The 25,130-nt window shown below is 41.7% G+C and overlaps 1 protein-coding gene across 5 annotated transcripts in view; it reads right to left on the bottom strand.

Moving 5' to 3' along the window:
• CRACD (capping protein inhibiting regulator of actin dynamics) overlaps positions 1 to 25,130 on the bottom strand; it is a 129,289-nt gene that overhangs the window by 34,876 nt on the left and 69,283 nt on the right. For 4 of the 5 annotated variants that reach the window (XM_030948506.1, XM_030948510.1, XM_030948507.1 and 1 more), the window contains exon 3: positions 3,633 to 3,801. The exons of the other annotated variant lie outside the window; for it this stretch is intronic. The gene's annotated coding sequence lies outside the window, so the exon portion shown is untranslated. The remainder of the gene's footprint in view (positions 1 to 3,632; positions 3,802 to 25,130) is intronic. 5 annotated transcript variants of the gene reach the window in all.

Genomic DNA, 25,130 nt, shown 5'->3' with positions numbered 1-25,130 from the left:
ATACACTGGAAAAAAAGATACCCAGTGTGTGAAAAATGGATGTGACAGAGAGAAACTTTCTTGGGAGTTCTTTGAAACTCCAAGTGGGTAGACAGATCACTTTTTACTGTTGATCTAGAGTGCTTCACACTGAACTGCCCAATGCTGCAAGTAAAGGGGGTCCCATTTTTGCGGCAGTCACTGTCAAGACACTGAAGTTTGCTCAGAGACTTTCTCCTGGAAGGTCAATGCTGTCACACTTGAGTCCTAAACACCTGACAGGTCTAATTCCAGGTCCTTTGAAATACTGCATTCAGCCTAAGGAGAGGTACTCTACTGTACCCCCAATAAGAGAAATTTAATTCCCCACTGCCTCTGCACATCAAGCTAGAATGACAAACTTTAGTAGGGCACTGTACAGGTACCCTTTCAGGTCTGTCTTCACAATGCTTGCTCAGATGTTGAGTATTTGTCAACTGTGACAAAAAAGACAAATATAAAGTCTTTTAACGTGCCAAATCATAGCCTCAGATCAGAAGTTTCTGGAGACTTCAGTGAAACTCCACAAACTTGTGGAGATTTCTTGTACTCAATACTTCTATCTCCCAGTCCTTATGGTTAGGACAGAAAGTTAATGAATACAGTTTTAACTTTGTAAACTCAAGAAGGGCAATATAGAAAGGGGAAAAGGAATTCCAGGCAGAGCAAGACAAACTGCAGCAGGAAACCTCTCACCTGGGTATTGCAAAATAACATAGATGAATAAAGAGGTTGAAGCGTGCATACATCAGGATATCAAGCAAGTTATTTGCATCTGATGAATCCAGGATGTAAGAAAGGATGGACAGGCAGATCTCTCAGGTGCTTCCAACTCAGCTAGTCAATCTACACCACATGTAGATTACCTAAATTGCTCTGCTCCAGGCACGTCTGCATCAGCCAGTCAGCACAGCCTCCATTAGAGATTCAGGTGTTAGCTGTGAGCAGGCTTGTAAGCCAATACAGCACTAGGTGAAATACTAGCTTAGGTCTTGGAAGCAATACATGTCTTCTTTAGCCTACACTCATCCATTTGCTTGTCTCTACCTTCCTGAAGCAGCTTTCTCCCTTAATATATTTTCAAAACAACCACCTCCTCTCCCCAAAACAAAGCTAAATGTCCACAGGACACATCTGTAGATAACAAATTCATGTACATTGCAGGCTGAGGAAGAAATATAGCTTATTAAAGGAATGGGAGCATTCCTGCGCTTTTACTGCAAAATTGGAACTTTTATTAAGTTTTTTTTACTATACGGTTATTATACATTCTTAAAGAATTTGAAGCAAATGGTTTTACAAAACTTCTCAGGATTTTGCTTATGTACATATACTACTGGTTATTTGTATTTGCTCTAGTCTGTTCCTGTATGAATAGTGGAAAGTATGGCAGTGCATCTACTGTTAGATAACTTGTAAACAATTATGTGTATTATTTTAGTTAGCCTATCTCTGTACTCAATTCATAAATGTTTGAAATTACAGGAAAGGCTAAAAAATATAATGGATGGAAGATCTTGAAAACAGACTGGAGTGGCAAAACTAAGCTATCAAAGCAATTGAATGCACTGCACCAAACACCTACGCTTCTTGTAACATGAGTAACGTGGCAAAAACTACCTGCAAACTGAAAATTACCATCAAACCCCACCCACATTTGCACCATTAAAATGGCAGGAAAAACAGAGCTTTGACTGAGTATTTCTAGCAGGCCAAAACCTCTGAGGAATCACAGAAAGAAATGGTCCACTTCAGATGAGATATGGGACCCTTCCCACTTACTGATCCTCTCTGATTTAAGTTGTACAGTCTGATTTTTCCACCAGAAGCTAACTTGTAATGCTTTTGTTAATTAGAAAATTTAATAGGTTTAAAAATGCAAACATTTAACAGTCTCAAACAAAGTCTGCCACACCTTCGTGTCGCTGCTGAGGAACGGGACAAGTTCCCATATCACTGTTTGTTTCTGGGTGCAGCACTGCACTTTCAGCTATGCCAAGTAGGAAATGCCTGATAGTGAGATGATGCCATTCAGTTTGCTTGTGAGGGAAAAGGCACTGAAACCTCCTCCAGGGGCCTGGCATCGTGCACTCAGCTAAAGCATCACGAACAGTGTCAGTCACACCTCCAGCTGCAGCGTGGCTTTGCTCAGTACTGATTGTCTGAAAAAGCTGGGATGAGCAAAAGAGTGTACAAAACCACACCACAGAAACCAAAATGAAACCTGGTAGTCAAGGAATTTCACAGAATGGAATAAAAACTCAGAGTGAAAAAAATCCCCCAAATAAATAATTTTTAAAATCATGTTTTCATAGACACCATTAGAAATACTGCTCAGGGTGACACTTTTGATACACATTTCATTCTTGAGCAGAGGAATTTGGAATAGTTTTTTTACCCTTTCAGAGTTTTTTGTTACACTTCCAGATACACTTCCCAGTGCAAACAGTTCCTTTTCTTCCAAAAGAGCAGGCTTTGATCAGGAGTCAGCTAACCTCTCTGAGATGAGCAGTTGGAAAGTGAAATAGGTATTACTGACTTTAGTAGTTTGTGCATCTGGTCTTGGGGCATTGTTGCTATTGGGGTAAGGGGTTTTTTGTTTGGGTTTTGTTTGTTTGGGTTTGTTTGGTTTGGGGATTTTTCCTGTTCCTAGTTAGAGATTGCTGACTTGTTTACTCTGTACAGTTTCTTACTCCCACCATCCCCAAAGAAAATTCTCATGCTGTCCTTCTGTCATCCTCCATTGTCATTGGAATATGATCTGATTTTCAGATGCCTCTCTCCCCTCTTCTACTCTACATTCAAATTGGTTCAAAATAAAAGCAGTCTCTTTATTGAGCCCAATTACAATGCAAAAATTATTTGGGATAGAGTGAAAAAGGATGTGTCTGTCCCGACACAAAGATTCCACCTGGCAGGGAAATGTATGCAATGAAGTATCTATAACAGCCAGTGTAAGTTTCTCTTTTCCCAGCTTGAAAAACAGAGGTGCCATTAATACCTCTGAATCCTGCTCTGTGATTTAACACGGAGCAGATTCATTTCTGCTTCCCCCCGGGATTTCTGATTTGCAGAGCAGCACACGTGCCCCTTACAGCAGCGAGATTTTGAGCTCTAAAGCAGCAGGTGTCACGTTCCGAGGAAGGAGAAATGCACACGCCTCAGAACAAGCAATGCACAAATCGCTGCCCCTCGGCAGAGGGACAACTGAGGTTTAGCCCCACCAGAAGCCGGGGGACACGCGCTGTGTCACAGTGCGGGGCTGGCAGCAGTGCGGGCACTCACTCACCTCAGCCCGCCGCCCGGCTCAGAGCGGGGCTGGCAGCAGTGCGGGCACTCACTCACCTCAGCCCGCCGCCCGGCTCAGAGCGGGGCTGGCAGCAGTGCGGGCACTCACTCACCTCAGCCCGCCGCCCGGCTCAGAGCGGGGCTGGCAGCAGTGCGGGCACTCACACCTCAGCCCGCCGCCCGGTCAGAGCGGGCTGCAGAGTGGACTCACACCTCAGCCCGCCGCCCGGCTCAGAGCGGGGCTGGCAGCAGTGCGGGGCACTCACTCACCTCAGCCCGTCGCCCGGCTCAGAGCGGGGCTGGCAGCAGTGCGGGCACTCACTCACCTCAGCCCGTCGCCCGGCTCGCCATCCGCGGAGAAGGCGCCGTTGCAGATGCTGCCGAAGGAGTGGCTGGGCTTCAGCTTGGGCTCCTCGCACTCTGAGGCGGGCTCTCTCTTCTTCCTCTTGCCGAAGAGCTTCTTGAAAGGCTGGAACTTGCCTGCCTTTTTCTTGTCTGCAGACGACAAGAGAGAGCGGCGGGGCTGAGGGAGGCGGCCGGCGGGGCGAGCGCCCGCCGCGGCAGCGGGCTCCGAGCCGGAGCGGGGTCAAAGAGCAGAGAGGCAGCAGCCCGGAGCGGCCCGGCGCTCGCCATGGAAATGCCTGGCTGCAACCTCCTCTGGACGCGTCACACTGACAAAGCAGCGTTCAAACCTCTGCTCTTGGCTCTAAGGATCTGCCGCCAAACTTTTGGATAGTTTTGCAAAGCCAGAGCGTAATGCTGCAGTGGTTTCAAGTTTTATATCACAGTTTTGACCATTTTACCAACAGACAAACGCTGCTTTGGTCACATCCCTTTGGAAGGGACTGGACCCTCTGCCTTGAATTGAAAGCAATAGAAAACAAACAGCTGTGTTTTAGTTATGTGGCCTCATAACTACTTATTCACAAGTTATACAAGTCAATTTACAAATGAACAAAGAGAAAAGGATAAATTTCAGTTGGTTTGTACTGGATTACTTCAATAAACATCCAGCTTTATATCAGCAGTCAATACATTTCTCTGATTTTTTTCCCCCACAAGTAACTGAGGACAGAATTTGGCCAAGCATTTCTTCCTCGAGACACTGAAATTTTCAAAGCAACACCAATAAAAGCACAGCAAAACCACAAAACATACATGAAGACAGGAACAAGAAATAAAAAAGTTAACCAGGAAAAAAAGTAACCTCTTTTCTTCCACCAGTGACTGGAAAAAATAAAGGCAGCTTCAAACTGCTATCTCCCCATCTATTAAAAATAAGTACCATGAATTTCTTGTTAACTGCTGTCAAGAATGGGTTAATTTCTCGGGGCTGGGATGAATCAGAGAATACATAAAACATAATAACTGTTAAAGTGCTGTATTCCTCCTAGGCTTTACCTTAATTTTGCATTAGATCTACTTAAAACAACGTAGTTGGGTTTTTTCTTTGTTTGTTTTTATTTTTTTTTTTATTTTTTTTTTTTAACCCTAGCATTCAGCCTCCTATCATAATCTAATTTGAGAAGCATCATGTTGTACTGGTGGCAAATATTTTCATGAGCTAATTACATTCCTGTGCAGGCTGTGGTGCACACTGCCTCAGCGTGCTCTGCTCCTCCTGTGGGCTGGGGCTCAGCAGAAAGCCCTAGTTTGGTTGCAAAGTACATGCATGTAGGAACTTTTGACCAGGAAACCCGGAGTATCTTCTGCAGTGCAATAGCAGTCTTTAGTTCCACCTTGGATTTTACGCTCCACTCTGCTATACCTAAGCAGGGTAAAGCCACATCTTGGTAACACACCTTTGTAGTCACTGGAGGAGTACCTGCAGGGTTTTAGAGGGAAAAATGTGCCCAAGCATATTTTGACCTGGCTACTTCAAGTGGTTTCCAAACCAGCATAGTACCAGAGAGCCTGAGTTAAACCCAGCATGGCATCAAACTTACACACAGTTCATCTATCTGTACCTGATTATAAATGAAGTAAGAAATCTACACTGAAAGTACAAAGACACAAGAGATAGTAATTTTGCACTTCCTTTACAGATCCATAAGAAGTTCACACAAATGTAATTCTTCTTCCTGAGCAGTCAAAATACACAGCATTTATGCAGGTTCATTAAAACATCAGGGCATCCATGTAGCAGCATAAAAATAAAAAGCTGAATTATGAACTTCAAATTCAGGCCCAGCATCAGAACTTTCCAGTCCAGAATCACTGACTCACAATAAGCAGATGAGAAAAACAACAACTGGAACAGCAGTTTTACCAGTGTAGAAGAAAATGGGATATGGAAGATTACCTGTCTCCCAGCCCTGCTTTCCACAGGCAGGGCAGCTTGCATCTCCAGCCAGACCAATTGCTTGCTGCTCAGTTCTGAATTCAGGTATATGTAGAATGTATTTATATGTAACAGAATATATTCCTATATGAAACCCTTCATGCAGAGAAAGAGAGAAATTACTGCTCTTGGCCACAGCTGCTCTGACCCTTTATGCACTTCAAACACTGGCTGCAAAACACCAAAAATCAAATGGTAGAGCATACAGGACAGAAAACATCACTATCAGTTACAAGACTGGGTAGAAGAGCTATTTGTTCAGAGTTCTCACCTCACTTGTTTCCTCAGCTTTCTTCAAAAGGGAAAGCTGCATTATGCCAATTTTGCTGGTTAACGTAATTTACTGCATAAATCAATTAAACGACAGCATTTTTTAGAAAAGGTTCTCACCATGTCATTCATCCACATTACTCCTGTCCCCTCCTTTTCTGAGATCTTCAGATATAAGTGTGAATTGCCTCATTGACTTTAAATCTATAGTACTGATTCACCAACTATGAGTCTAGTGTTGAACAAATGTAACAGGTCAACACAGCTTTCATTTCATTAAAATGGGTGAAAACCAACACATTTATCTGCAGAACAGATCTGCTTTTCCCCATGTGACTTAACATGTCCCTTAGCTGTTTCCTTGCTGCACACCCATCATCAGAGCTGTCATGTTACTAACCATGAATTCTTTAAATCAGACTTTGTGACTCATTGCGAAGCCAGAGAACACCCTGCCCTGCACAGGCTGCACATGCTGCTCTCCATCCTGCCAGGTTTCTAAGGAGGGAATGCCTGACTGTTAAGACAAAGTCTGTTTACGTAAATTTTTCTCAAGATCTTATGGAGGAAGATGTGGGATGATACTGCAGGGTGAAATGCTTCCTGTAACAGTAAAACAAGTACAGAAAGTATTCCAAACATCAGCAATGCAGCAGACAATTCTTTGCACAAAAGCCTTTTGAGTCTGTAATTCTCAAACACAACTCATCCCTTCTGTCCATCTCTAACTGCTGAGAGAAAAAAGCAGGATAGGAAAGGATGAAAGTTGGGACATTTAGTGGTGTCAACTTGCAACAAGGACAATTGCTGGGAGAGCCGGGAAACAAGTCAGCTTACATATGCCTTTTGCTTCTCTACTTAATCACTTTAATGGAATCCTACAGATCCAGCCCCAGGAGACCAGGGGAAATAAGCAATTAAACCTTTTTTCCTGTCTGTTTGACAAGTCTATCTTGTTCAAATCACTGTAAACAGTTAACAGTAAACCAGTTTTGAATCACAGAATAACATAAGGTGTGAAGGCAACAGATAAACAAGGCTGGATACACTAGCTAGAATAACACAGCACATATGGTAGGCACTCCCTTCTCAGATACCAGAAGAGCAGCAGAGCAGATTAGAATAATCTGTAACCTGTCATATAATTTGTCAGATACACAAAGACATGCAGTGTGTAACTCAGAGCCAGTTAAAGCAGAGAATTGGCATCACGCAGGCAGCACATGGTGCCTCCACTCCCAATGAGAGAGGGGAGCAGCTTCTCCTCTCGCAGCCTCTCTTTGTGCTCTCCAAGAAGGATGAAGGTGGGTGCAATGGCCTTTACTGCCAGGAAATCAAGCACAGCCTTTGGACTCCAGCTGGCAAAGGCTTATCAACATGCCAGCTGAAAATTCCCCATAAAATAGCTTGCAATTAAACTGCTCAATTCCATTGGGATTCCCAAGCTGTGCACCCCTTCAAAAACAGCACAGAATCCTCAATACAAGCACAGGCCAGAGACTTAACTAGCATGATTATAGAGGGAAGAGATTTAAACTATTGGAAAGGGAGTGAGCAATGTATTCCAGACAACAGGAAGGGGTGAAGTTATGCCACTGGATGGGATACAGGACATGTCAATGTCCCTGGAAATATCTGAAAAACAGTTTTCAAGCAACGCAAACTTAACATGAGAAACAGAAAGACTCACATAATCCTAGAAGAGACGCCTAAATATTTAACAGAGTGTTGATTCCCTGCAGCTTTTCCTCTTTGTTGCAGTGCTGGGGGCACTCACAGCAGTGTGGGTGAGGAAACCTGAGGGACAGGTCATCTCTGAGCAGAGCTGACCAAGCACATGCATCACCTGGTGGGTAGAAAGATGATTGTTGGGTGGGAAAAAAAATAGAAGCGGGATTCATATTGTCAATTTGAATTTTAAGTTTTTATGACCAAGATTTTTCAAGCCCCAGTTTTGAAATGGGATTTGTAAAGATTTCACAGATTTTTTTGCTCATTGTATGAAATGTAGCACCTGTCTATGACACTTCTCATGGTATGAGATATTGCACAGGAGCTGTCTCCAAAATTATGCGTTCTTTGTTAGTGTTAATGGCTATAAAATATGGTGTAATAAGCTAGATTAATGAGAACATGAATTATTTAATGGAATAGATATTTCTATAATGAATTTAGGGAATGGAAATCCATATAGATGTAGCATTAAGAACTGTGTGGCAGAGAGGACAAGTGGGTAACTGGGCTGCAGGCACAATACAGCAGCCAAGCTGGGAAAGGAGACTAAAAGGTCGCCTTTTTTAAGAGGGTAAGTTGACTGACACTTCTTATTGCATCAGAATAAGTCTGTTATGGTACACATTGCTAGTATCACTATTAAAAAAAAAACCCTCAATTTCAAGCTAATGGTATGCTTATTGATGCTCTTTTAAAAATAACTCAGGTGTATCAACTACAATAAGCAGTTCCCTGTTGAGCCCTGGGTTGGCCAGGCTTCTGCAAAAAGTTCTTTGCTTTTCAGGTCCCCACCAAAAAAGCTGCTTCTCTCCCCCTCACCCAGTCTGTTCTAATGGCATAGAGCTTCTCTGGACAAACTAGGATTGGCACTTGCTTCCAGCTTTCCCACCCACTCCATATCTCAGTGCATCCATTTCTGTGAGATGCCAGAGATGCTCATTTTTGCTGATAAATTTTCAGTGCTGCCTGGAGAAGTGTTTCCACCCCACCAGAAAAGGGGAATAAATTGTTTGGGATCAAGGAGGAAGAGAGAAGGCTTTGTTCTGCTTTACCATGTTCCCATATTTTAAAAATAGGTATGATCTCCTGTACCTGTGGTAGCCCATCTGATTTCACAGTGAAAATTGATTTCTGGACATTTTCTGCCTTCATGCCCTGCCCTCAATCCCTTGCCCTCTCTTTCATAGATACCTGGGGTTGATAGATGGACACAGTCCAGGATATACAAAGCAGGCACAAACACAAAAGAACCCAAGGAAATGTTTAAGAGAGCACACAGGGAATAAAGATTGACATTAGGAAAAAACCCCAAAAACCTGATGCTCAGATTCAGTCAGGTAACTTCCCAGAAATGGGTTCACCTCTGTAAGACATTTAGTGATGGCACGTAACAGTCATAAAGCTGACAGTGTGCAATAGTCCCATGCTGACAGAGATAATATCACCTGACATAACACCAATACTTGAGACACATTAAATGAAAACAAGATTGAGAGGTATTGAAGGCATCAAATTGGTGCAGCCACAATGGTCTAATGAAACACCTAGGCAAAGCAAAGGAAAAATAGTGGGCCATTACTTGCCTGTTTTTCCAAGAGTATCAGGTGATCTTACAAGAGATACTATTTCTTGCAAACCTTGTCCCAGAGAGGATGGGGTATTCTTGGATTACCTGATATAAACTAGTAATACTACCTAAAGTATCCATAACATAGCAAGAACGAATCTTACTTTCCAGAAACATCTATTTTCCCTTGCCATCTGCAGAAGCAAAAACATTTCCAGAAAAACCAGCCCATTTTTTGGTTTTTCTTCCTCCCAAAGACCGTATTTTGCACAGAAACCATATGTAGCTGAGACAGTCAGCTGTCAGGAGACACTTATGAATCATCATAATAGAGTCTATTAATGTTCAAGCAGCATATAATATGCTTTATCATCCAGAGCAAGGAAAGAGCTATTTCGACACTTCTCTTGAAACCACAAGGAAATACCTCTTGAAGGCAAAAGGACTTAATCCCCACTGCATGAGGTTTGGCACAGTGCTCTTTAAAAGCAACAAAGAATTATGAATGAAGAGGAGGAGTAAATAAAATTTTTAAAATGTTTGGATGACAAACATTTCTTCTTAAGAAGAAGAACTAGAGCTAAGTAAATATCCACTTCTTCAGTCTCATTTACTATGGCAAAAATTCTCCTTTCATTTCTGAGCTCCTGTTCTCTTTTCCCCACCCTTTAATCGAAGTCTTCACAGCCAGTCCTTTTATTTCTGTAACTTCTATTTTCATCAAGCATCACAATGAGTGGTCCTGGAGGTCAGAAAGCCTCATTCATCCAACCCTTTGTTTTAACACTGACATTCTGAATTCTTAATCCATACCACTGCCATGCTTGGGCAGCATCTTTGGGACAGAGAAGACACTGCCCTCCAAAAATCACAACCAGACTTGGAGCAGGTAGCTCACTTTGGGAATGTGTGAGGTAGGCTGGGATAGCAGAGATCTGATCAGGGAAGACAGTATGAGAAAATTAGTATAAACTTCAGGAGCAAACCCTACTGTGGCCCAGGAGTTCCCTTCTTCCAGGGGAAAGCTCCAGTTACAGGCTATACAGTGAGTGGCCAGAGGGTGTAAAAAAGTTAGAATTCACATCTGAGGACAGTAAGAATAGGTAGTGGAGTTCATATCCATGAGGACATTTGAGAAAGGGTTATGTAAATGCAATAGATGTTCCCAAGATGCTGGGCTGCACTGAAGAACATACCTGATAAGATAAAACCTGCTTATTATAGCTCTGGGTGCAGTGATGCATGTGAGACTCTTAGAAAGGAAGAGACCACAATAGCTCCTGATTCATCAACAAAATATTACATAACAGAAGGGAGAAAGCTTTGTTTTACTAGTGCAAGGCTTACTAACTCAAGTTATTAATGATGGGACACGACACCCTTTTGGTGTGCTGGGTTTTACCCGAGGTTTCCAGAGCTGATTCAAACACTTGATGTCAACGCAATAAAGAGATGTTGGATCATTATTTCCTTCTCAGAGGAAAAAAAAGTAAAACATGGGATTCCCTCAGCAGTTAATTTCTTACGTGGAAACTCCTGACTCAAAGAAGTCCTGGCCATGCTGTGTGTGAAAAGATAAACCTCCTTGAGGCAAAGCCACCTCCCTGAGGCCCCATGGCAGAGCAGTCCAAAGTCCAAGGAGTGCCACGTGCACTGGACAAACAGCTCCCACTGCCCCTCCCCAGCTGCAGAGGTCATTTATACCTCTTCAAGGCTGGCACAGGCTGACAGACCAGGATCCTACTCAAATCACAGTTTATAAGATCATTCTTGCAAGGGATTGTGTTACAGGAATGGTTTTTCATGCCTCTCCACTCCTAAATAAACCCTGTATTGCACTGGTCAACATTTTTAGATCCATACCACCTCCAGTTTTCCACTAATGAGAGGAGGAGCATTTCACCATCACAGAAGCTACAATATAAAATGTTATTTTAATGAAATTTTCATGAAGAGAGCATAAAACTCATAGATCAAACCTCTTGAGTGGTAAGGCAGAAGTGCTACCAGCATGCTGCTGAGTTCTATCAATAAGAAGAAAAAGCAGAGAAGTGTCCTGACCTCAAAGGATAGTCAGAGTGCTAAGCCAGAAAGTCTGGATGGCTGGAGGACTGGGATAACTGGGATAGAAATGAGCTGAAGTATTATGTACAAACTCATTCCTTTAGGGCCTATTGCTGAGATGTCCCAGATCAGCTAGAAATGGGTGAAAGACAGATGTGACCACTCCAGCTGATCACAGGATAATTATGAGCCAGCACTGTGGTGCTGCTGCAAAAGTGAAATGTCCTCCTTTGGAAAGGGCTCAGGGGAGTGGCAGGGGTTACTACCCAGGCAGGGGGCTGGAGAGCCCACTGGCTAATAAATCATTAGGGGCTAATAAATCAAGGCTGTAAGAAAGCAGGTGCATCCAATATATTTTAGATTGGGATTTGGAATTTTTTCCTTTTTTTTTTTTTAAGGGGAACAACAAACTAATACATTACTAAGTCATTATGACGCAAAACATATTCTCTCTTCAATGTCACATAAAGGCAATATTACTGGATGCAAATTTCATGTCATGGTGAAAAACCAGGTGCATTATTTCTGCTTTTAATGCCTTACACAAACTGAGACCAGTACAGACATATATACTCAGAGTGATTTTTTTCACTTTTGCACAGTTTTAGTATCATATATTTTACAATGACAAACATATATTAATTTTAAATTTGCAATTCAGATGAACTGCTAGAATATTTTAAATAGGTCAGATTAAATGGAGAGACTAAAATTTTCATTTTGTGAATTTACTTACTCCCCAGTCATGAGATGTTAGTGGGTTTTCTTGAAAGTATCTATATACCTTTTGAGTTAGGGCAGTTCCACGATTTTAAAAAGTTCCAACATAGTTCTACATATAGCTCTAAATGAAGGGGAGGGAGATTAGGAGAAGGGGGAACCCCAACAATTACTTTATGCCTGTGCGTCTTCTTTCAAAGTTCTGAGAATTATAAAGTGATATGGAAAGCACAGGAATAAAAGGGATCTTATTCTAAGCAAATTATTAACAACTTCAGCAGACATATTAATTTAATAAGCTCTTCATTAAATTTTATAAGGGTAAAGCTGAACAGAAGGCAGTAAATCCACCTCCCCTCCCCAGATTTAAAGAACTAAAATGTCAGGATCATCTCTAATTTTTGCAATTAATCACAAGGCTCCCTTATTTGAACAACCCGAAAACCAAGCTAAATCTGACTTCAGGCTGAATGTGTCTAAAAAAACAAAACCAACTTGTGCTGATCTCTGATTTCACAGAATTAAATCATGCTGTTGTGGTTTGCAGCTGTGGAGCAAAATAAAGAAAATAAACAATACCTTAAGAAAAGAGCTGCATAAACCATAGCAATCACAAATTATCCAGCGAGCTTTGGTGAAAAGCAGACACCACAGTCAATGTTTGCATGGTGAAAACCAGAGCAAAGAGAAGCATGGAGCTGGGAACAGTCTTGTTTTGTTGAGTGCTTGAGGTTTTTTTAACTTCTGAAGGAAGCCAAATCTCAACTTCTTTATTCTGCTGGGCAATGTAGACAAAAGGAATTGTGTCACTCATTCCCCAGATTGGCATATTCCCAAAATATCACAGGAAGTAACTTCAGTCGGCAGCACAGGGGCTGAAGAACCTGCTCTGTGCTCCACTCCAAAGCCTGGGAGCACCATGCCCTCACAAGGAGCCATCCCTGACCCTGGAGCTGTGCAAAGCTGTGGCAGAAGGACACCTTTGGCTCCTCACTGCTGCCCCTGCGCCTTCCTGCTGCAGGCTTCCCTTTCCAACCACCCTGCCAGGCTCACTTGCTCCTTCTGACAAACAAATCCTTTGATATTGACACAAATTGTGGCCAGATTAAGATTTGAGGCATCTGTCTTGAGTCTGGGAAATTGCCTATTTAACGAACGTCTGGATTTTCATTGTCCGAGCAGCTTCCACTGCATACACAGGCCCAGATTACCATCTTCAGGAAGAGCAGAAGAACACTGAGACATTCTCCATGTTGTTGAAGGACAAGATTTTCCTTCTGGGCATGTCAGCAGGAGAGGATAGCCAGCTACTTGTGTGTAGCCTGCAACTCCTCCTGTCTCTCTTGCATCTCCAGTATCACATGCTCACCTTGGCATGGCACAGAGAACACCCCTGTGCTCCACTGCCACCTCTCCTGCTGGCACTCCCTTATTCCAGTCTGCACTCAATCTCTCTTCTGAGCACCAGGGTTAGATGGCCATTTCCAGTTTTTTCAGAAATTGCTGGTTTTTGTAACATAGACCACTATCAGCTGAAGGATGAAATTGGTGTCTTAATATTGACTGCAATGCTATCAAAAAAAGTTCCACCTGAGCCAGCACTTAACCAACACTGTTACCAGCTATTTTAGAAACAAGATTTTGAGCAGTTAAACAGACCATTGAGATAAAACAGATCATCAGTATTAATCACTAATTATTCTAGCATTGTACACACCTAACCTAGCTGCTCCTCATCCATCACCTGTTCCCAGACAGTGAGCAGGCAACAGGCTGAGGCACAAAGGAAAATCTCAAACAACTTTTACACACAAAGAGCAGATTAAAGACAGGACCAGGAACATGCAGCTGCTTTCCCACATCCACACCAGAGCCCTCAGCCTGGGTTGTCTGCACCACCCAGGCCAAGCACAGTCAGAAGAGACAAGTAAGACATTTATGTGATAGGAATAGGACTGTATATCTTCAGGTTGAAGTTCTGGCAACTTTCTCAAACACTAGATCTGCTTTAGAAAAGGACCTTATAATTGACTCAATTCCTTGTCTTGTCATAATGTATCAAAATATACAGAATATTGAGGTGATTCATTTGCCTTTGCTTTCCAGAATTAAAACTAGAGGAGTAAGACATCACTTGAAGCACTTACTGACCAGAAAACAGAGAAATCTGATGAAATTTTACTTTTAGACCTACCTATGAAATTTACTTTTACACCAACCTATAAACATCTAAGAGATAAAGTCTTGAATAGTTTTCTTCTGATATTTGCAAAACTTAGAATATTCACTTCACAGAACACTCAGATGTACTTTGCCACCACAGTTATTTGGCTAACACTGAGTATATTAACATATAACACTAATAATTAGTGTTATTTTAAATGTTAGCCAAGTAAGATTTCTACTCCAAATAGAAATACCAAGAAAGGGCTTATAAATTCTGTAACATCAAAATAGAAAAAAAATCCATCATACTACAGTGATGCTAAATGAAATCTCCCTCTCTGTTCTATTTTATGAGGCTAGAATAAAATTAATTACTCATGAAGAAGCAAAATTAAAGAGGAGAAGAGAAGCAGCCATAAAGAGATGATACTCAAACCATTTATAAACCTAAACATTTTAAAAAATACCTAGAATTATTCAAGTTTAAAATGGCCTTTGCACAAAAGCACAACTCTCGCTATTCCTGAACTAAGACAACCAGATATTTCCTTTTAAAACATCTTGCCTTTAGGTAACGAGAGCAAAGAGAAGAAACTATTTCCCATTTTCATGCTGTTTTGGTTCCAGGCGAGGATTTGCCAGGCCAGGATGTGACTGATCATTCTAATCACACATTGTCTCACTGTGCTGAGAATACAAAGCATTATCCTCATGATACTGGTGAAATACATCAAATTTAGCCACACAAGGTGAAGATTATTAAACTTCACTGAGAAAGGAGACAGCACTTCCTCTGAACCATCAGTTGCCCACACTGGAATCTAATTACCATTTACTACATGCCAGAACAAAGAATGGAGAGGACTCAGGTGGCCAGGCAAATCACAAGGTCCCATGTGCTAGTGAGGATGGTTAAACAGAACTAGAGCCAAGGGAATTTAATGCATTGTAGATTGCAGGATATGACATCAAGTTGGGCCCTCGAGTGAAAACTGTTCAAGTATGCAGTTTGTAAGCCTTGGAAAGACACTGGGAGTGCAGGTTGTGTCTGCCATTCTCTGAGAAGCTGCAGCAGCTGTGACAGCCCCAGGGACCAGCTAAGTGCTATGTCTCATGCTGCAACATCACTCCAGAAAATGTTACTTGTACAGGGTGTTTTTTGGCAGAACAGACACCTTCCAGCTGCTCCAGTCCAGTGGCAAGACCAAGGAACAGAAATCCTGTCCTGGATCTGACTAGTGCCAGGATCTGTCTGTCTAGCATGGATGGAAGCTGAGATCCATTTCAGCAGCTCTGAATACTTGTTTCCTAGCTGCTGAAGCAAATTCTGGATCCCTGAAAGCAGCATGGTACAGGACGGGGTGCCCTGACTGTCCAGCTAAGGACGTTTACAAGGAGAGTCAGAGGAAGCCCATGTTGACCAAACTGCATTTATCTCCCCTCCTTAACTGCTTCTCTGTCATCATACACTTCTTCACACCCTGCATAAACTCCCTTCCACCTGATATTCCTGCTCTACTCATAAAACTCAAGGTCCAAGAGCACTCACTGTAAAAAATATCAAAGAGCAGATTTGGGAAAGGGCTGGGGCCAGAGGAGAGAGGTGAACACTTACTAAGTTTTATCCCTTTTTACTTGCTTTGTATCTATTCTTAACCTACTGGACTACAAGCACTCAGTAGCTGAGTCAGTGTTTTTCCATCTCTGTAAAGCATCACCTAGAGTTACAGTAACAGATGCAAGTTTGAAAAGAATTCTAACAGTACAAATATAAAAAGCAAGATGAAAGTTTTAAAATTCAATCAGTTTCCATTATGTGACCAAATATCCTCAAGAGATGCTCACATCTCTCTCTGTGGCATATTTTGACACTGAGATAATGCAAAGCATCTCAAAGTAAGTCCAAGTTCTACTTTTTGAAACCTTGCTCGCACGAATGTTTCTGAGAGATTTGTCAAATATGAGTATGGAAACAACCATAGCCATAGCTTTGTCCTGTGGGCTTAGAGAAGAGGAAAAGTAACACATCTAAAAGTCCTGGGTGAAGAGAACATTCATTTGTGCTCTGCGCTTGCCCTCTGTAAGATCCCCAGATCCTCATACCAGGTTTTCTACTGCATTTTCAGAAAAATCCTGATGCTCTAAATGACTGTGCTAAACTTGATCATTCTTTTAAAGAGCAGACTAAAGCCCAAAAGCCGTATGTGCAGTAACACCCACCCAGGACAGTCAGAGGAAAGAACCATTTAATTTAGATACATGAAATGACAGCACTGTCAACAATAGGGGTGTACAAGTTAAGCTTAGGCTTCTCCCACCTCTTCACCCCTCTTTTTGACGTTTTCAGACTAAGTCCTACATATTATATGGAAGAAAGAAAAATGCCAGTTGTTGGGCAGGAATACATTGTAGTGCCAATGCAGAATATCATCTCCTCCAGGATTTTCCACCAGAGGATATGACTCAACTGGGAGAAAAAGCACATTCCCTCCTTTTCTTTTTCCTGTTCTTACACTGTACATTGTTTGAAGACAAACCCTAAAATTAACACACCACATCAGAAAAAAATAGGACACTCTCCAAATATTCTGGGTTTTAGTTAGGCTTGATTTACCAGGTGTGTCTCTATCTGATGGTAGAGGGATGACATATATTTCACAGGATATGGATTGTTCATACTGTGTTTGAAGAAAACATGACTCTGAACAAATGCAATTTGTTCTGCTTTGGTCACAGTTAATACTACACATATCTGCTCTCTGGCTGATGAACTTGCACAGTTTGACCTTAAGTATTTCAGACTGTAAACTGAAAATTAGCTAATGGCAACTGATCTGCTGCATCACCTGAGAAATCACTGGTTTGTTGATGTTCAAACAAATACTGAATTAAAATTAGTGCAGAAACTTATATGTGTGTAAAATTTATCGTGTACTTGTGTACAGCAGATCACTGATGCATCTGAAAAAGAACAACTTTTGGAAGAATGCATACCTGGCATTATATACATATATATATGCATTCATTAACAGGAGGGCAGCTGCTACTTACTTTTAATGTGCCACTTTGGAAATCACACTCAAATATGTGATTAAGAAATGTTAAAATATCTGTACTTGGGTTTGGTAAACAGACTCCTGTCAGGGCACCACCCACATTGTATCCTAAAGCTTCACTAACAGTAGGGCAATCCAGATAGTATCTGGATAGCCACTTAAACAAGAGAAAATAAGAGAGTGGTGAGATTTTGCAGAATCAGAGAATCATTTAGGTTGGAGAGGACCTTTGAGATCATCAGGTCTAGCCTATGGCCTAACACCACCTTGTCAACTAGGCCTTGGCCCTAAGTGCCGCAGTCTTTTCCTTGACACCTCCAGGGACAGTGACTCCACCACCTCCCCAAACAGTCCATTCAATGCCCAACTAACCCTTCTGTGAAGAACTTCTTCCTAATGTCCAGCTTAAACCTCCCCTGGTGCAGTTTAAGACCGTCCTCTTGTCTTGTCACTGGTTGCCTGGGAGAAGAGACCCACCCCCACCTGGCTACAGCCTCCAGTACCTTGCAATAAACAGCTACTTCAATGGCTTTTAAAAATACTGTAATGCTTTTACTAAGTTCTTCTAAAAGCAGAGGGAAGTGTTTTTACCAGTTTTACTTAAATTAGACATTCTGAACAAGGTGCAAGGGGACCCTGGATAGAATCTGAAATGGACTATCTACCTGTATCTGCTCCTCCTCAAGGCGCCTTGGGCATCTGTACATCCATGCAATGATAGCCAGCTGCAGGCCTTGCCAGCTGGACAGTGTTTCAGCCTGGCAGCACTTAAGGCAGTCCACTGCTCCATGGACACCTCAGGCACTACACATCACTCTAAGGGAGGCCAAAAGCCCCTTAGCCAAAGGATTTGAAATTAGCTGGGACCAACACAGGGGGAGGAAAGCATGGTTGTTCAAATGTGTGCAAGGTCCCAGGAAGGATCAGAAGATACAACATTCTGTGTTGCTTCCTTGTAATAGCAAATGTTTACTTAAACTGTATGCCACAAAACTTCCCACAGGAAAGTCCTCAGAGCCTTCAAGAAACCAACTCTCTGAAGGACATCACCATTTGCAGCTATGGTGGAAACACAGTGCTTCCAGTACATCAGGATCCCAAGTAGCAGCTCTGGAGACCTCTGTCCTGGGGAACACACACAGAGGCATCACCAGCATTACTTGGCCTCTACCAGAATCAACCCAAACTGATGGGGGAAGGGGGCTTACTTTGCTTTGTTTCTTTTACTGAAAACAGTTTTTGTTCCAAGATCCACAGTGGGGAAAAACAAGATGGCTGTAAGCCCCTCAAGGTGTTCATGGGCAAGGCCACAGCCACCAAGGCAGCCTAGCCAAACCAGGACCTTGCTCTCCTCTTCTGAAATGGGCTCCATGCCATAGCTTGTAAGTGCTGAGGAGCTGACCTCACTGAGAACAGCTGTGTGTCCCTGCCCTGCCCTGCTGGACCATGCCACCAGACTGGTAAGGTTTGTCTGTACCTGCTCTGCAGGATACCCCAAGCACTCTATGCAGTGTCAGCCTCTTATTATCCTCAGCACTCGAGTCATCAGCTGGGGCAAGTGTAGCCACAGAGCAGCTGGTCATCCCTGCTTTGGGTTGTGTTGTGAAATGGGACAGGCACTCTGCTCCACAGGATAAAGAGGACACCTCGTTTGGGGAAGCAGCATTCCAGAATAAGAATTAAATGTAGTCTGTAATGGGAGAAGAACATGAAGAGATTGCATCTTTGAAGTAAGATGACAAGATTTTAATCTCACTATCTAGTAAGAAGCCAGTAAACAAGAGGACAAAAGTCAGCTGGGTTGAGATGTCTAATTAGTTCATGAAGCATTTTACTGGAAATATAATTTTATGGGTATAGCAAAGCAAGAGGTACTAATTAGTTGCAACTCATTAAGTGTAAGTTGTTTAGTAATTTAGGAAAAATGAATGCAGACATGGCAAGGCTGGTACAGACAAGAATTCCATGTAGCTGAGTATCACATTTCCAACAGCAGCCAGTCTGCTCAAGCAGCAGAGGAGTAATTTGCAATTCATTCCTGACCCATGGGGACAGGCAGGCAGATCATACATTCCAGCTTTTCTGAAAGAAACATTAAAGGACAAAAATAATGAATGCCTTCATTACAAATGACCAGGTGAGACAATTAGTGTCTGTCTCCACCCATGAGCTATTAAAAGTTCATGTTCCATCTATAGAAAGCATTATTATCCTAAGTAGAGAGATTTTGGACAAATAAATCAGCTGTGTTCACATTCTCATCTTTTAGATTTCTGTTAATACTTATGCAGGCGTAAGGTAAGTCATACTTACCACTTTATAAAATGTATCCTTCTTAGGGAAACAGAAACAAACAAACATCCCAGGTAAGATATTACCAAGAAGATTTTAATTGCATAATATTTTCAAAACTTGCGCTTTACCCGGGGTAAGTTTGTAGAGCGGAAGGGAGTTCAGAAACCATTGCACACACTAGGATAGAAAAGGGACTTAAAGACAAAATAAAGCCCTAGCAGGGAAGCAGGTTCTGTGAACAAGACCACTAAAGCATGCAGAAATGTCATCACTCCAGCTGGAATGCTGGCAAACTGTAGATATTCTCTACCTTTCTGCTTTTAATCCCATCCATGAAACACAAGTACCCTCAGAGAAAACATATGTAATTTAGCTAATCCTTTTTCAATTACACAAGGCAGTGGTTATAGGCAAAGGTTTGCTAGAACAGCAGCTTTCAGAGAAGTGTCACGATGACATTGAATCAGACTCATCCCCTGCAACTGTCTGTCAGGGCTTTTTGAGACTCTGTGATAGTACTCTACAGAGATCCACCACAAACCCAGTATAGGGCAAGACAGCAATGCACCATTTTATTTGGTGGTAACTGTAGAGCAAGTGATTCCCTATAAAAGCAGGCACCAAATTCTGGGAAAGTCTGGGCCTGGAATTTGCAGCTCAGTTATGGCTCAACTAACAATAGCTAACACAAGTGTAAAAGCCACATGAGAAGCAGTTTCCTTCCCACAGTTCACTGGTGAAGCTGCCTACAAAAAGAAAACTAAAAAAGTCTGAAAACTCCACAAAAGTAAATTCTTTTCTTTGTACTGAATGGACATGCTGTACTCCCACTCCTTTACAGAGGAAGTTAAGAGCTTCTTTGTGTCAAGCCTACTCTCTTTTTCTCAACAAAATAGAAATGAAAGAGCCATGTGAATTATTAACAGATGACAACAGAGAGCTAGCCAGGTATTTCAAACACTTGTGTCTCTTCTTCCTACATGAATTCCTCAACAGTACATGCAAAGTAAGTCTTCTTACTACTTCCATCATTTAAATCTGTAATTGGAGCTAATTAAATACATCCCCTATATCCCCCTGCTGCTTTCTCCTCTGAGGTATATCATACAGATTTGTTTTGGCAGATATACCAATTGTTGAGAAGTAAAGGCTTTTTTTAACATTGCTTTCTTTCTCCTTTCTTTCCCTGGGAGAGCATTCAACCTGACTGTCGGTGACAGGGGAGATTCATGCCTTGCTCTGGAGGGCACTTGGTGACCAAGTGAGAGTCTTTTCCCCCCTTATTGCCTTTTCAGTACCACAAGCTCATGCAGAACACCATGCAATCCAGGGGAAACAGAGGCACCATTTACTTCTGAACTGGAATAGATACATAATGGGGAAATCTGAAAACAGACTAAAGCTTTAGTCATATTACAGTGTCAATCATCATGTGATAGCAAAAGCAAGTCTTGTTTATTATAAACACTGTGGATGGCCCCTTGTCCTCAAAATCCCCCTTCCCAAGCCCCCCAAAGAAACAGATGAACAGGACATCACTACATGAATCCAACACCATTGCTTGACAGCATGCTTGCTTATTTACACAGAAGTACAAACTTTACACTGCTTCAGTCCATTCACATTTAACTCCAATAAATTCTGAATTTGTCAAAGAATCCCTGCAAATTCAATGCAAAAAATAAAAATGGAATTATGTTGAGTCAGTATCAGAGCAACTGAAAGATATTTGAGAACTGACATAGGAAAACCCATCAAAATTAAAACTACAGTAGTAAGCTTTAAAATAGCAAACTTTCTGACAACTTTGAAAAATAATCCAGATGACCATAAAAAAGCGTGTATTTTTCTATTTACTTAAAAATTTAAATCCATAAATTCTAAACTTTCTTTGGTTAAAAAAGACCATTTCAAAAGGCATGGTAAAGCACAGCATCTGACATAACACAAATGGAGGAGTAAAGTTTCCCACAGTGGAGCAGAAACCCCCAAGTGATGCCTGAGGGCAAAAACATTAATCAGAATAACCTCTCTGGTTTGAATTTGACTGTGCTTCACACATACACTGTTTATTCTACCTGCCGTAGAAATGGACAAAAGCAGCACATACATTAGCAGCAGCTCCTACTCAAAAACAAGAAGCACAGCACATTCCCCCCTCAGCCAGCTCCCCGCTGGAAGTGTGCCAGACTAAGCCACAGAAACTTAACAGTGAGCTTTTGAATGACAGGACATCATGTGCTCCAGCAGTCAAGTACTTACAAGGTTTCTTAAACAAATTGATCATGCCTACAATTTCAGACGAAGTCAGAGAAACTTCAGACTTGATCTTCTCTGAGGAAGAAACAGAAGCCATGAAATCACCAAAGAGAAGGACTTGTTTGGGCATTTTTGTTGTGATTTTAAAGAGAACTCTGAAGGACATATTGTAATGTGATAGGAAGTCTGTGGGAACAGGCTTACAAATTAGGCTGGGCATGTATTTCAGCACTCTGTTCTTATTTAGCACTTTCCCTGTGGAAAATGCTAAGGGAGATATCAACTGGCAACAGCCAAGATGATTTCAGATTGAACAGACAAGACTTCCCAGCTGATCTTTCATTTGGTACATTAGTTTATACAACAGCTTTTTGCTCCAGCTTCCCCAACCACAAAGACAAAAATAGCATTACCTTCCCACAAGGGCAACATGGTAAACTGGGACTACTAGGCAACTTTTTATAGATGCTATGAATAACAGTAGTGGTTTGTAAAAAGTAAGAAAAATCCTGATATTATATTATCCATGTTTTTTTATCTAGACAAGAACAGTTTAATGTCAATAACTGCCATGACATGTGGAGGCTGCATTTTCCAAGAAAATTTATGCCAGACGCCAGTATTTCCTGAAGCATCCTATAGTACCGTGAAAGGGAGACAAGCATAAGCAGTCTATATTATTTCTCATGTAAGAAACAACAATGATGCAAATTCCTCTTAGAAAGCAATAAAGTTTTGAATAAATCCTAAAAGAGCTTCATTATGCAGTTCTCAGTCAACACTGGCTGAGCCAAATCCTACTTCTCTGTGCTCAGGGTAGAACTTCCCATGGCTCCAGTAGTTCCTTCCACAAAGGTGGCACTCTTCCACAAACAGACCTTAGCAACCAGGGCTTAAGGGAAAATATACCCAGTGAAGCCATGCTTCCAGATCTGTAGTTTGGCAGAGAAATGGGAGATCTGATTTTCAAATCTCCTGGGAGGCAGGTAGCTTATCATGCAGTAAAATCCTCTACAGGAAATCAATGTTTTAGTGATGCCTTTTCGGATCTTGCTTGGTGTTCAAATCATGTCTTACAAGTTTTACCCAAAGACCAGGAACAAGTTGCTAAGCTTAGGCCTTCATATCCCAAAAGTGTTTAGACCAAAAAGTTTCCTATAAAATTTAAGATGTAGACGAAATTGTGCTTGCTCTATGTGAAACCAAAGTTTCTGGTTGTCATCTAGTTTACACAGAGGTTCTTGGCATTTTCATATCAACTGCAGAGACTCTTGAAGTAAGATAAAGCTTCAACAGAGATAAATTTTAATTAATCTATTGTACACACTGCATTTAATAGTATCTCATTTCTCGAGTCTCCCTCGGTGTCAATTAAAAACAGTGTGTGCGGAGAGACATTGAGGAATCCCAGGCTGCTTAGCAGTCCCTTTTTCTAAGCACTGCTAATACTGACATACAGAATAATCCCCCTAAACACAAACAAATGGGATTGAACTGGAAATGAGAGAAGATAAAATAAAGAGCTTGAGAGTAGTATCCCCCTGTTGCTTTCTCCTCTGAGGTATATCATACAGATTTGTTTTGGCAGATATACCAAGACTTATATGTAATAATGACTTCAGCAACTTCTTTTCTTTAGGGACACATTTTATTTCACTAATGATACATTCTCAGGAGCCAAGAGAATGACTTTCACCCAATTTAATGTTTAATTAAAAAGAGCTTAAAAAAAAAGAATAGAAAGATGAAATTGCTCTGGTCTGGCAAAATACATGGCTTTTTGACCCATCTATAAGGGCTACTTTCTTCTCCCCAACAGCTGACAGACCAAGATTCTCTTCAGCAAATAAATCACTTCACCCAGCCTTTCTCCTACAGAACAACACTGGATCTAGCCTCCCTCCAAAATATCCAGCAAGGATATCCAGGATTAATTAAGACCACAAGAGCTTACAACAGGGATCAGGACCATTAGAAAGTCTACACAGGTACCTGAGCAAACACTCCCTGGACTCAGCTGTGGTCACTGCCCTGAGCACATTCTGCAGCTATTCAGGTCCTTTGCACTTCAAACCCCACGACTAAGGTTCACCTTGGAGACCAAGAGTTGAATATTGCAATACTGAAAAGCACAGGTGTTGAGAGGGACCTCTCCTAGAGGCACTACCTAATCTAGCATCAAAATTGGAGGTGCATGAATGACCACAGAACAGCCTCCTAGCTGAGGACAATTAGTAGTGTTTAATTGTCACACAAGGTTATCAAAGGACCTTTTGTACCAGCAGCAGTGAAGCAGCATCACTCAGACAACAAGCATGAAAATAAGTGGTGGCAATCTGGTAATGAAGAGGCAGAAGCCACTCTCCCTAATAACTTCCTAATATCAGCTTCATCTCAGTCACACCCAAACCGCCTGCTCCCAGTGTCACAGCCTTTCTTTGTTTAAGCAGAGATGAAAATTGAAACATAAGCTTTTGTTACACATCAAAACATTAAATGAAAGAGGATTAAAAGGTGAAGTGACAAAATCAAACAATGCAAAGTTTAAAGAGAAAAAGTATTTTCCTTCAATTTTCTTACATGAAAATAGGTTTTAATAGCTGAAAAGTGTAATGCAGTAGACATTTAAAAGGTCTTTGTTTTTCCTGAATTGGTAGCAATGCCATGCACGATGCCAAACTGAAATTTTTGCATCCTCTTGCCAGCTTAGTTTACCTACAAATTTCATCTTGATTTATTTTTAATGCAATGGGAAATGGAGGCAGTGGGACTTATAAAAGCTTGTTATATATAATTGTAGATATGGAGGTTATTAATGCAAGCAGAGATTTGGCATAGGCACTAAACCTTTAGCTCAGGAAGCACACTTTGGCAGAAAACTTACCTGCTTGTTAAAAACCCAACAGATCACCAACTCACACAAGCGCTCCAAAGCTACATGCAGTCAGCAGAGAATATTGAAGCTAGTAAAAGGAATCAAGAGAGAGTGGCAGAGAATGAAAGCAGGCAAAAACCACTGGAGCCAGGAAGTTTCTAATGAGTGGTTAATTGTACAAAAGGTGGGATGCATTATTTAGAGAAACATGTCCCACAGGAACTACTCAGGAGGTGAGAGAGAGTTCTCAAGCAGCGTAGTTGGAATCTTGTTTCTCATGTGCCCCTTTAATGCTGGAGGTGTGAATGGTAAACTTTCAAGTTAGCATAAAAAACCTGTCAATGTATGGCAAACAAACTCTGCTAAGTATGACTAGCAAGGCTGCCTGGAGCCCACCGAGTGAGCTTTGAGAAAGACTTCTTCTGTTTCCTTGCGAGTGGACAGGTGCTCCGCTTTCAGATGAACAGTTCCAGCAGC

This window comes from Camarhynchus parvulus, chromosome 4 (assembly GCF_901933205.1).
Source record: "Camarhynchus parvulus chromosome 4, STF_HiC, whole genome shotgun sequence".
NCBI classification, from domain to species: Eukaryota; Metazoa; Chordata; class Aves; order Passeriformes; family Thraupidae; genus Camarhynchus; species Camarhynchus parvulus.
This window is presented reverse-complemented; position numbering and strand designations above follow the sequence as displayed.